The sequence below is a fragment of the Oryctolagus cuniculus genome, chromosome 16 (genome assembly GCF_964237555.1).
Source record: "Oryctolagus cuniculus chromosome 16, mOryCun1.1, whole genome shotgun sequence".
Lineage (NCBI taxonomy): Eukaryota > Metazoa > Chordata > Mammalia > Lagomorpha > Leporidae > Oryctolagus > Oryctolagus cuniculus.
The window spans coordinates 8,684,341-8,697,683 of record NC_091447.1 but is presented as its reverse complement, the minus strand read 5'-3'; the positions used below and the strand labels follow the sequence as shown (position 1 = coordinate 8,697,683).

Sequence of the window (13,343 nt, the reverse complement as noted above, 5' to 3'; positions counted from 1 at the left end):
ATGCCTGGCTGGGTCCTGCCCTTCCTCCTCCTGTCCAGGAAATGCTCAGCTGTGACTGACCGAGTTCACCTGCTGCTACTCCCTTTCGGCTGCTGCGGGAGCCTCTGGGATGGGCAGGGCTCCCTGGTGCTCCAGGTTCAAGCCCCCAGAAGTGGCCTGGGGCTCCCTTCTAGCTCTGGGGCTCCACAGTCCTGCAGGCTGCAAAGGAGGAGCCAGCAGCCACCCAGGTCTGCCCCTCACTCATGGCTCCTCCTGATCGTACCTGCAGAGGCCCCAAAAGCCACTCAGGAACCGTGAGGGTTTGAGAAGATGCAGGAGCCAGAGGCTTCCCCTTGGAGAAACTCCTCACGACCAAGCAAACCCGAGGGAGAGGAAGCACCTGCCCAGGTCTCCCCCAGGCCCAGGGGCACAGGCAGCAGAGGAGAAGGTGCTGCACCTCGTGGCTTTGCCCGTTCTGGGGTCATGGACAACACTGGACCACGGAGGGAGCTGGGGTACCACCTGACTACCTGGGATCCTCCAAATTTCATCTGACAAAAACTTGCTCTCAGGAAGAGGTCGGCTAAGTGACTCACTTCAGATGACCAGAGAAAAATCTGATTCCTCTATCCCTGGAAGTTGAAGAGCCTGGGGTGTATTCCCCCACTCTCCATCACACCTGGACAGAAAGAACCTCATGGGCAGCAGCTGTGGGCCCTGCTCCTGGCTCTACCCCAACGCAAGGGCCTGGCTTCAGATTTCCTGGGTGGTGAGGGCATCCTTCCCTGGGGAAGGCTCCTGTGGTTGGGATGCTCCTGGGAGGTAGTGGCCTTCTCCCAGAGCCCCGTCACTCTCCAGCAGGTGCCAGGTCCTCTGTCTCTTCCTCACCTCACACTCAGCAGGACTTGTTTTCTGCTTTTAGGATCAAAAATCTGGGCTGGGCATATTAGGTTAAGATGCTGCCCAAAACAGTCTTCAGAAACTCCTGGCAATGGTAGTTCCCATTGGACAGGGCCCCTAAGGTACCCCCAGAGAACTCTTTTCTCAGAGCAGCAGCGGCTAAGTGGCCATTAGTAAGCAGTGCCCTTGGAAACAACACCCATCAGGTGACCGGTGGCCACATCCGGGTGCAGCCTGCACTCAGAGGGAGGTTATGGTTAGGCCACAGCCCCTATCCCCCTGTAGCTGGCCCTGGGCAGGCAGGCCCTGAGCACCTGCTGATCCCCTGTCCCCGCCCAGGGCTTCCCAGTATGAATTCCCTGAACCCCTTCCCAGCTCACAGCCAGGCTCTGGGGACAATCTGGCCAGGTCAGCCCCTCCCTCCCAGTTTAGGAAGGTGACAGTGATAATCCTCCACAGCCTGTGTCGCATGGTGTCCTCTGAGGAGGCTCTCAGGCAGATAGGATCAAATTGATTAGATTTGTAAACTGCAGCCCAGGCATTCCCTATGGGTCCTGAGTGATCGCATGCCCCTGAGGACACCTGTGCACCCACCTGCCAATCGGATTATGTAACCACGCCCCATTGGAAGTAATGAAAGGCCTGGAGCTCAGTGGGCCCCTCCCTTGTCACCCCTGCCTGCAGGTACTTGGCCGTCCGGCTGCCTCTCAGCTTTGCTTTCCTGCCTGCATGCCGGCTCCACAGGGCTGCTGAGCTGCTCCAGGCCTGCTCTGGACCCCGCTGATGCTGCTGGACTTCGTTCTCCCCTAATGAAAGCCCTCACTCTCCTGTGCATTTCTTTCACTGAAGAAAACGTTTACAACTTACCATGTCGCCTGGTAAATATTGAGCCAATACTCAGAATTCTTATTAGAATAGATGGCAAAAAAAAAAAACCCAGGATTCCATATATTAAAAATTATTAATAAAGGTAGATGACATCAAGGCCAGGTCTGACACGCCCCTGATGGCCCTGGGATCCAGCTCAGCAGACAGCAGGGACCCAGTAGCTCTGCAGGCGGTCACCTGACTGTGTCATCTGGAGTCACACTGGAGGGTCCCACACCCACAGATACACGACACCCACGAGAGACACTGACCTCTGCCCTACCCTCCAAGTCAGGCTGAGAAAGTCCCCAGGACTTAGCATTTTTCATGGAACAACTCTCCTGGTGCCTTGGGAGGAGCCACACCTCAGGGGCGGGTACAGTGGCCCTAATACACAGGTAGCAGGGTCCTGGTCCCAGTGGGGCTAGAGGGGAGCAAGCAGTGCACACTGGGAATTTGGGGATATTTTGTGTGAGGAGGGGGCTCAGCTTAGGAGCCACAGGAAGTGACCTCACTATGCTGGTGATGACCTAGAGAAGTGGGTGCCCAGGCAACCACCCCCACATTCCGAGTTGAGTCTGAGCCAGCTCACCTGGATAGAGACTCATAGAAAGATGTTCCTCTGTTGTATCCCGCGATGTCGAAGCCCAGGCCCCGAGAAACCCTGCTGTGGGCGCCTCGCCCAGTGGTGGGGACGCTGGGCCAGCCCTCACCCCCGACGCTCCAGGCGCTTCAAACAGAAAAAGGCCAGGGTGAGTCTGAAAGCAAGGGCTGGTCTCTGTGGACCAAGACACCACTGGGAACCCACCAGAAGCCCATAGGCCCCTGGGTGTGGGGGGACATGGGGCCACTACACGCTGGGCAGGGGGAAGTTGGGGTTCAGAGGCGGAGGAGCCTGAGGCCCAGAGCTGCTGGCTGCAGAGGGATCCAGGGACTGCCTCTTACCTGCCATTCTCTGCTCTTGTCTCCCAGGTCCAGGACAGGTCAGCCTCGCCTCTGGCGCAGCACAGCGGGCTGGGGATCGCCAGCAGCCCGGACAACCGTCAGCCAACTAAAAGTGATGACCTGTGTGTGGTGGGGGAGTGGTCAAACTCACCCACAGCTCCGAAGCTCCTGTATCGGGCATTCCCCTGGGCGCACAAACCACCTGAGGTTCCCCTCAGGCACACACTGTTGGTCAAAGCCCAGATAGAGCCCAGGGGGTCCGCAAATGCCCATTTCACATCGGGGGCAGTGGGGCCCGACGACTTCGCCTGTGTCAGTCGTGACGCAAGGTCAGGGCCAGGCCTGGCACCTGACCTCACGGCTGGGGTGGAGCAGAGCCCCTATATTCAAACAACACCCCCTCTGGAGCAGTGCTGGCCCTCCAACGGTCAGCGCCGCCACAAGGATGTGCGGGGGACAGGCATGTCCCCAGGGGCCAAGCAGGGCTCAGGGGAGGCCCTGAGAGAAGAGGCTCTGGGGATGGAGGGTCTGGAGCCAGGACTGTACGCAGCAGCTGAAGCCGAGGACGCTGCAGGGGCACCAGACGCAGCACTGGCCCCGGCCTCAGCCCCAGCTCCGCAAGTCCCTTCTGCTGCAGCCCCAGTGCCACACCTGGCCTTCCCCGCCCCCGTCGTCCTGTATTTCTTTTTATTCCTCCCCATTGTGTTCCTTTTCTACACCTTATTGTCCCTGTACCTCAATAAATTTTAATTCCTTACCCAGTGTGTTATGTACCGTGCGAGCTCCCCAGGCCGTGCCCTCCCCACCCCACTCTCCCTGCACCATGGCTCCAATGCCCGGGACCTGCATCCTCTGCAGAGGACACGGGCACCTCCCCAGGAGCAGAGCCAACGTTCCCCGTTTGGACAAAGAGCACCACACGCTGGGAAGGCCAAGGGAAGCAAGGAACAGGGAGACACTGTCATGGCTGGGGCAGCGTCTCCTCATGGTCGGGTGACACAAGCGGATATTCTCACTGCAGCCTCAGTGCCCTCATCTGTGAAATGGGATGGCAGCCCTGCCACAGCCATCACCAGGACAGGGAATGCGATGCACTGCACCTCCCTGCACACACTGGGGACCCCCAGCTTCTGGGATGAGGGGTGTACAGAAAGGAGGAACAGGGTTCTTCCACTGAGGGCACAGCCTCATGTCCACACACAGAAGCTGTCACAGTCTCTGTCCCTGTGCTCAACAATGGGTCACTGGCAGAAGAAGCAGAGCAGGGATTTGCTCACGGCACAGGAGGCAGAGGGGGCCTTGTCCAGGACCCCATGTGACCCAGACTGCCTGGTGTGCAGGTGAGATGGGTGGGTCTTAGCTGGGAATATGGAGACACAGAGGATGTCCCCAACGACTTGCCATGGGACTCCAAATCCCATTAAGTTTGCAGGTACCAATTCCATCTTACTAGTTAAAGTGATCACTGTAAGTTCATACCTGATCATAAAGATAGGGATAAGCGTCAAAGGGATCACATAAACAAGTCCAGTGTCCACTAATAATAATAGATGGAATTAAAAAGGAGAGAAAAATCCAACATGGGAAGCAGGACACACAGCAGATTCATAGAACTGTAGATGTCCTAAACAGCACTCTGGCCTCAGAATCAGCCCTTAAGGCATTTGGATCTGGCTAAAAAGCCCATGAGAGCATTTCAGGCAGGAAAGCCAAGACACTGTGGCAAAAATGACCTACATGAAAGATCTCTGTGAGTGAGATCCCAGTGGAAAGAACAGGTCATCAAAGAAGGAGGTACCTTTCTCTGAAGGAAGGAGAGAACTTCCACTTTGCTTATGGTCTTGTCTAAATAATGTTGGAGTTTGTGGACTCAAGAAGATTCCATAGCCTTGGCAGCTCATGACAAGAGCCTCAGGTGATCACTGACGTCATAAATAAGAGTGTCAATTGTTAAGTCAACAACAGGAGTCACTGTGCACTTCCTCCCCATGTAGGATCTCTGTCCTTAATGAGTTGTACTATGAGAATTAATGGTAAAACTAGTCTTCAAACAGTACTTTACACTTCGTGTGTCTGTGTGGGTGCAAACTTTTGAAATCTTTACTTAATATAGAGTTGATTTGTATATAAAGATAGTTAAAATTAATCTTAATGAAGAATGGGATGGGAGAGGGAGTAGGAGGTGGGACGGTTTGGGGATGGGAGGGCGGGTATGGGGGTAAGAACTGCTGTAACCCAAAAGTTGTACCTATGAAATTTATATTTATTAAATAAATCTTTCTATAAGAAAAAAAGAGAAAATCACTACATTTTGAAATCAAAGCAGAGACATCCTGGGAATTGAGAGAAGACCCATGAGCTGGAGCAGCTCCCCAGGTCTGGAGAAAAATAAAAAACAAAACAACTGTGTCCTGTACAGATGACATGATTAGCAAAATAGAAAATCTCAAGGAATATAAAAAGCTCTTTTGGCCTGGTGTTGTGGCACAGTGTGTAAAGCTACAGACTGAGATGCTGGCATCCCATATGGGAGCTGGTTCAACACCCATTGCTCCACTTCCAATCCAGCTCCCTGCTAATGTGCCAAGGAAAGGAGAGGAAGACGGCCCAAGTACTTGGCCCCTGCACCTACAGGAGAGACCTGGAAGAAGCTCCAGGATCCTGGCTTCGGTCTGCCCCAGCCCTAGGCATTGGTTTCCTTGCAGCCATTTGGGGAGGGACCCAGTGGATGGAAGACCTCTTTGTCTCTCTCTCTCTCTCTCTCTCTCTCTCTCTGCTTCTCTCCCTCTCTTTCTGAAACTCTGCCTTTCAAAACATAAAATAAATCCTAAAAAAGAAGCTCTTAGAACTTAAAACATAAACTCAGCAAGGTTGCAAAATATTTAAGGTAGACAATATCAGCTACATTTCTACATACTAACAATAAACAACGGTAACCAATTTAAAATATAATTTCACTTATAAACATGAATATTAAATAAATGGTTCAGGGTAATTCTATCAAAACATATATAACTTCTGGGTTGAAAATGACAAATGCTAATGAAAAAATTAAGATACAACCAATTCAAATATATTCAATGTTATCTTCATAAAGTTGTAAAAGCATTTCAATAGAAGAGGCACAGATTTAAAAAAAAAAAAAAACATGATGCTGAAACAACTGAACATTCCTTGGTTAAGCAATTGGATGGACAAAAATAAACCTTGACCTAAACTTTATACCTTACACTATAAAAGTGAATTCAATACGTATAACAGACTTAAACATAAAATTATAAAACCTTTTGAAAAAACATAGATCTGTGAGATCTAGGGAACAACCTAGGTGTTCTTCAATGGGTGAATGGTTAAAAAAAACTGTGGAATATTACTCAACAATGTCAAAGAATAAGTTATTAATACAAACAACAACTAGTATAAGCATTCAGAAAGTTATGTGGAGTGAAAAAATGCTAGCAAGTTACATTTTATAGGATTCTGTTTATATAATATTCTTGAAATGACAAAATTATGGAAATAGAGAAAAGGTGATTGAGATGAATGGTGACTTCAAATGGTTACAAAAAGCAACATTTGCACAGATCCTGCAAAACATTATTTCAAGAGGGAGAATTTACCAGTGAGTTATTGTGGGATACTAGACAAGAGGTCGAGAGAGTTTGAGACTGGGAGCAGAAATGGGAACACATTCCTTGTATGTTCAAGTGATATTTCAGAGGGAGAGTGACAGGACTTGAAGATAAAAGTATATAGAAACTTGCTTTCCCTTTTAAAAACCAAAATTTCTATTTGAAATTTTTTTGGCTTTTTTTCTGTATGTATTCACCTTATCCCAATCAACAAAGATGAAAGAATTATTTGCTCACAAATCAAAATTTCAGGGCCAGTGCTATGACATAGAAGGCAGAGCTGTCGTCTGCAGTGCTGGCATCCCATATGGGCACTGGTTTGAATTTAGGCTACTCCACTTCTGATCCAGCTCTCTGCTATGGCCTAGGAAAGCAGTAGAAGATGGCCCAAGTCCTTGGGCCCCTGCACCTGCATGGGAGCTCCAGAAGAAGCTCCTGGCTTTGGATCAGCTCAGCTTCGGCTGTTGAAGCCATCTGGGCAGAGAACTAGTGGATGGAAGGCCTCTCTCTCTCTCTCTCCTCTCTCTCTCTCTCTGCTTCTGCCTCTCTGTAGCTCTGCCTTTCAAATAAATAAATAAATAACAGTGATTGTCACAATTTTTAAAATCTCATTTTTATTTTAAATCCTCATGAAAATATTCAGAACAGCCCTATTACAAAGCACTGACTTAGCCACGTGACAATTGTTGGATGGATCAAGAAATTTATCTTCATAAAAAATGTACTGAAACCATGACACAAACTCGAATTTCCTATAAATCTGAAGAGAAAACAAAGTCATTTTGTTCTTTGTTTTGATGGGATGCTTGACCGTGAAAATATATATATATTTTTTTGACAGGCAGAGTGGACAGTGAGAGAGAGAGAGACAGAGAGAAAGGTCTTCCTTTGCTGTTGGTTCACCCTCCAATGGCCGCCACGGCCCGCTTGCTGTGGTTGGCACATTGCGCTGATCCGATGGCAGGAGCCAGGAGCCAGGTGCTTCTCCTGGTCTGCCATGGGGTGCAGGGCCCAAGCACTTGAGCCATCCTCCACTGCATTCCCTGGCCACAGCAGAGAGCTGGCCTGGAAGAGGGGCAACTGGGACAAAATCCGGCACCCCGACCGGGACTAGAACCTGGTGTGCTGGTGCCGCAGGTGGAGGATTAGCCTATTGAGCCGCGGCGCCAGCTGACTGTAAAAATATTTTATGTATCCTATTTTTTTTTTTTTACCAATAAATAATACCCTTGGTCAAGGAAGGATTTTCTTTCTTTCTTGTTTTGTGTGTGTGTGTGTGTGTGTGTGTGTTAAAATATTCTCTGTATGATGTCTAAGAAATGATCAGTGTTGTTCTAATAAAATCTGAGATTAATACGCAGGCTTGAAACAGATACACTTAGCGTTGTTCTATGATTGTGATGTGAACTATAAATTTTGAAGTGGGTGGGCATTTGACGTGGCAGTGAAGCCATCCATTGGACTACCTGCATCCCACATTGAAGCACCTGCCTTCAGGTCCTGGCTGGGCTCCCGTTTCCAGCTTCCTGCTAATGCGCACCCTGGGACACAGTGCTGATAGTTCCTCCTCAGGCTCCTGCCACCCACATGGGGATCCGGCTTGAGTTCCAGGCTCCTGGCTTCTGCCTGGCCCAGCCATGATAGTTGTGGGCATTTAGGGTGTCCATTTGTCTGTATCTATACCTCTCAAATAAAATAACTATTTTGGAAAGGGCAAACTATTCATTACAAATGAGCAGCAGCAGCAGCAGCAAACTATTCTGTAATTTGCTCTCCAGAGTGCCTGCAGCCTTGCCAGGAACCACCAAGCATCATCACCAGTGGGGAGAACCAATTACAGATTTTCTCTTTTAAATGGTATCCTAAAAATATGTGAAAAGTGAATTACTCGCCAAGGTTCAGATCTTTCAAAAAAACCTCTCATGAGACATTACACTGTACTGAGCTTGTAGTGACTGACTTACCAAACCAATACTTTGAAAGAGACAATTGCTGTCCCCTAGGTGTGTTCACATATAGTGGACATGGGTGGAGTTTTGAATGGGAATGCCTCGGATTAGAGTGTACTCTTGCGCTGGTTGTCTAAAAATTAACCAAGAACACATTCTCCATATGAATCATTACAAGACGTGGAGGAATCTTCTTTTGGAAATGCCTCTTATTGTTGGGAATAAACAGCCTTTTGGGTTCAGACAGCATGGAGGCCAGTATTGACAAACCATTCTAAAAATACATCTAACATTGATCTCTGACCTTAACCCATTTCTGTTCTCTCTTCCCCTCAAGGCAAGAGAGTTCCACACAAGCCTCAAAACAGTAGACTTTAACTCCAAGGAATGAATGCATGGATCTGTGATGGAAACATGGGGTGATTTGGAAACAGGATACATTTGAGCTCTGAAAAAAAAAAACCCAAAGAACTGAATAGCCTCTTTTTATACAGCAGCAGTATGCATCAGGATCACAACACCACCGCTGCTAGAAGTCAGTCAATCACACGGAATTAGACGTGACGACTGAGCTTCGTGCCTGCACGAGGAAATTCGGAATCTGTGCTTCCTTCTAAAGGAATCCTTCAACCGACCCAATGGGATAAAAACCTTTTTGAGAAAGGTCAGCTTAGTATCATAGAGAAAGGATGGTAAATAATCTTTGAGTATGTCTGAATATGTCATTCTCCAAATCAGGCTATCACTTGCTTAATATAATTTGGGAAATAATATTTCATTATTGTGTCAAGAAGGGTACATTTACTAAAAATAACCATCATGTGTTGGCACTGGGTTTCTATTAGAAGGTGCTAACTTTCTGATGTCAACAGAAACTTTCAAAGTCATACTCAAAATATTTGGACACCCACATGAATGTTAACAAAACGAAAACAGGAAACCCTTAAATCATAGATGATGATGATAATGAAGATGACGATGGTGATTCAATTCTGAGCTTCATAATTTATCAGGAAATTCAAGAGTTTGAAGCAAGTTGAGAGGTTACCTGTAACAATGATTCAAAGATTGAAAAACGAGCTTTGAGAGTAAGAACAAAGGAAACATTTAGACAAAAGGAGACACCAAGATTAAGGACTTAATAAACTTCTAATTATGCGAGATAGTTGGGCAGCTGCTTTCTCTTGCTTTCTATCCAACTCTTCTATGACTCCACCATAGCTTTCTTACTGTCTACCTTTTCACAAAAGAAGGCAATTGCATTATTTTTAAATGGTAGGACCTTTCAAATACAAAAGTATCTGGCAAGGGGGCAGCGTTGTGGCATAGTGGGTAAAACAAAGTCTGCAAAGCCAGCATCCCATTCAGGTGCTGGTTTGAGTCCTGGTTGCTCCACTTCTGGTCCAGCTCCCTGCTACTGCATTGGGAAAGTAGAAGATGACCCAAGTACCTGGAACCCTGCACTTACGTGTGAAACTTGAAAGCTCCTGATTCCTCACTTTAGCCTGGCCCAGCCCCGGCCATTGGGTCATTTGGGGAGTGAATCATTGAAGGAAGATTTTCTTTCTTTCTTTCTTTCTTTCTTTCTTTCTTTCTTTCTTTCTTTCTTTCTTTCTTTCTTTCTTTCTCTCTCTCTCTCTCTCTCTTTCCTTCCTTCCTTCCTTCCTTCCTTCCTTCTTTCCTTCCTTCCTTCCTTCCTTCTTTCTTTCTCTCTCTTTCTTTCTTTCTCTCTCTCTCTTTCCTTCCTTCCTTCCTTCCTTCCTTCCTTCCTTCCTTCCTTCCTTCCTTCCTTCTTTCCTTCCTTCCTTCCTTCTTTCTTTCTCTTTCTCTTCCTTCCTTCCTTTCTTTCTTTCTTTCTTTCTTTCTTTCTTTCTTTCTTTCTTTCTTTCTCTCTCTCTCCTTCCTTCCTTCCTTCCTTCCTTCCTTCCTTCCTTCCTTCCTTCCTTCCTTCCTTCCTTCCTTCTTTCCTTCCTTCCTTCCTTCTTTCTTTCTCTTTCTCTCTCTCTCTTTCTTTCTTTCTTTCTTTCCTCTCTCTCTCTCTCAAATAAATAAATCTTTTAAAAACATCTGCTAAGTGCTATGAAATATACAAATGTCCTTGGGAGTCTCCTGATAATTTTATTCACTAGTTTTTACCTCTAAGTAGCTGTCTCCATAGAGCACTGGATTTTCATCCTTTACTCTAGAGTCCTGATAGAGACAGATACCAAGAAACTGTCCTCATTCATGGAATATTGGAAATGTCTTTGCTTTCTTACTTTATTAATATACTTCAATAGATGTAAATAATTATTGTACCTTCAATATCTCTTCAAATTAAAATTCATTAAAGCATGCAAGCATTTTCTGTTTCTGTTGCTGGACACAGCTCTAATATTTATTCCCAATGGCATGTACTTTAAAGAAAGAAAGAAAAGAAATTCGGTAATGCTCTCTGTGGCTTATCCTTTTGAATTTTATCTTCTGATTTGTGAAGGTTTCTGATACTATATCTCATCAGAACTATTCTTATAGAGGAAAACTTAAGTATTAAATCATGTTACACATTTATTTAGATAATACAAACATAAATGTCTTCTGTCTAAATTCTGGCATCAAATATCACCTTTTACTAATTATCTAGCATAGTTACTATCTAACTGACAACAAGCTTCTAAAATTTAAAAGTTTTTAAAATTTTATTTATTATTTATTTATTTTAAAGGCAGAGGGAGACAGATACAGAAAGAGAGTAACATACAGAGATTTACCATCTGCTGTTTCATTCTCCAAATGCCTGCATTAGCCAGGGTTGTTCCAGACAGAAGGCAGGCGCTAGGAGCCAGGATCTCAATCCCGGTGTCCTAGGTGAATGGCAGGGACCCGAGTCCTTGGGCCATCTTTGCTATCTGGGGTGTGCATTAGCAGGAAGCTGGAATTGGAAATTGATCGGCACTCTAATAGGGGATGTAGGCATTCCAAGGGGCATCTTAACCACACCTACGCCAAGTTTCTGAAATCTCACAGCATGTCTGAATATTAAATTCGTCACCATCCTCTTTCCTCTCACAAAGTGAAGTTCGGTGTCTCTTGTACTGGAAAACTTGTTCTGCCCAGAATTCCAGAGAATGAGATGTGAGTCAAACCTTAGCTACAAGTCTAAAGACCACATTGTGTAAAACACACACACACACACACACCCCACACATTCCAGATTTCTTGCCAAATTTCACTGCTATTAGATTCCCACAATAGTCTCGAAAATATCAGACAAACGGGCGTCAGTATGATTAATTCTGATGATTACTTATTTTTTTTTCCTGTGCCCAGTGACCTCTGGAAGCCCTGAGTTTGGTTAACTATACAAAGAGTCTCTTCAGTTAACTGAAATGTTTGTAAATAAATGATATCTTTTCTCCATTAACATGTCTTCATCTTGACCTATAAGAGTGGATTGTGTGGGCAATCTCAGATGACTAATTTGTCTTTCTTTAACCTACAGCAAGAGAGCAGAGAGTCAGAGAAACCCAGAAATATTTAAAACATACACATGTTCAGCCACCACCACAAAAAGCCAATTTATGCTGAATTTAAGCCAGGCTTTCCTATGAACTTCTAGTTTTTGTCATGAAATCTGAAGTCCAGTGAATTCTGATAATGAGTAACACTTGAATTTTTATTATGAATTAAAAGAGAATTTACTGTTTTTCCTGTGTTTTTCCCTGTGTTTTTGTTAGGCAGGAAGTTAGAAATTAGCCTATGAGTGTAAGAAGGGCCTAAGGAGACTGACATCCACAGCAGTCCAGCACCTACATCCAGCACCTGCATTTCAAAGTCCTGCCCAGACCCTGAGAACCTTCCAGGGGGCCCTGCCCCTTCTACCTGGCCTGATGAACACCCTTCCTCTAAGGTGAGCACCCTAGAGAGAAGCCCCTCGGCTGAAGCCAGCAAGGCATCCATCCCCTGTCTGACAGCCTCAGTAGTGAACTTTGACAGTAATTTTTCATATTTTCACCCAACAAACCCTTCCACCAGGGCTCCCCATCCTTTGTCCTGGGGGATAGGGGAGGGAGGTAAAGAGACTCCCTTAAAGGCTCGGAGTCCAAAGAAAGGCTGTGCGCTCAGCTCTCTGCCTCTCTGCTGAGCCACCTGCCTGGCCTGCCCAGGTGTATTCTCTCCATTCAACCATGGAACCTCGCTCTCTCCCAGTCCGAGTGACTGGGCGCTCTCTCTCTGTCCCCTCCATTTTGATGGATGCTCTATCCTCAAAAAAGCCTTATCACTTCGCTCTCTGTCACAGGCCTGAATTCTTTCTTGCATGAAGACAAGAGCCCCACGGTTTCCACGGCTCTTTTCTCCGGTGACAAAAATATATTTTATTGTTTCTAAATTGTACATTTCATTATTTTATTTATTTTCATCATTAGTGTTATTGTGAGGACCTCAGAATCCATGATTTGTAACATATCTAGGAGCCCTAATCTGTGAGGCAGTTTACATAAAGACTAACAAAGAATTTTGAAATACCTTGATGAGCTTTATACAAAAACCTCTTAGATTTGACCTCCTCACGAGAGAAGACCCCTCTCTGAGGAAGATCTCACAGCAAGTGGACCCATGTTGTCAAGTGTAAAATTTCCCTGAACTGGACCAAGCAGGAGAGAACAGAAACGTGAAGTAGAGGCCCTAACAATCCTGCATGTGTGACAAAGAAACCTACGTGGTGGAGGAGGAAAAAGGGCAAGACAACATGGATTTTCAATTTCCTCATTAAATCTAGATCGAACATTTACATACGTGTGTGTATTTGTATATGTGTGTATATTTAATTTAAAACAATTTTATAGATTTGTTGATCCATGACATCCTTTTTCTATCATTTTGAAATCAAATTTATGATCTTGACCTCTAGCATTCTAGCAAATGATCTTGCATTTTCACTATGCTCTTTTCCCTACTCAAATGGCTTCTGACTACTCAAATACCTTATTCTGCAAGTGATAAGTTCCAGGAAAAGAAAAACTCTCAAGATAGCATCCTCCTGGAACACACTCAGCTGATAGAAACAATACGTTTATTTTAGTGCCTTGTT

The 13,343-nt window shown here is 45.8% G+C and overlaps 2 long non-coding RNA genes across 8 annotated transcripts in view; one reads left to right on the top strand and one right to left on the bottom strand.

Moving 5' to 3' along the window:
* The window catches only part of LOC103352215 (uncharacterized), a 58,136-nt gene extending 53,347 nt beyond the window's left edge, over window positions 1-4,789 (bottom strand). For 2 of the 7 annotated variants that reach the window (XR_011383053.1, XR_011383054.1), the window contains exons 1-3: window positions 4,490-4,787; window positions 2,692-2,811; window positions 2,339-2,476 (exon numbers count right to left, since the gene is read on the bottom strand). This is a non-coding gene — a long non-coding RNA (uncharacterized lncRNA). Of the gene's footprint in view, window positions 1-2,338; window positions 2,477-2,691; window positions 2,821-4,489 lie in introns of those variants that run through there. The other 5 variants (XR_011383055.1, XR_011383057.1, XR_007914076.2 and 2 more) reach the window with 5 other exon arrangements.
* On the top strand, window positions 3,637-8,743 carry LOC127487316 (uncharacterized). Its single transcript, XR_007914080.2, has 2 exons — window positions 3,637-4,031; window positions 8,610-8,743. It is a non-coding gene; the product is annotated as an uncharacterized lncRNA (long non-coding RNA).
* Window positions 8,744-13,343: the final 4,600 nt, after the last annotated feature.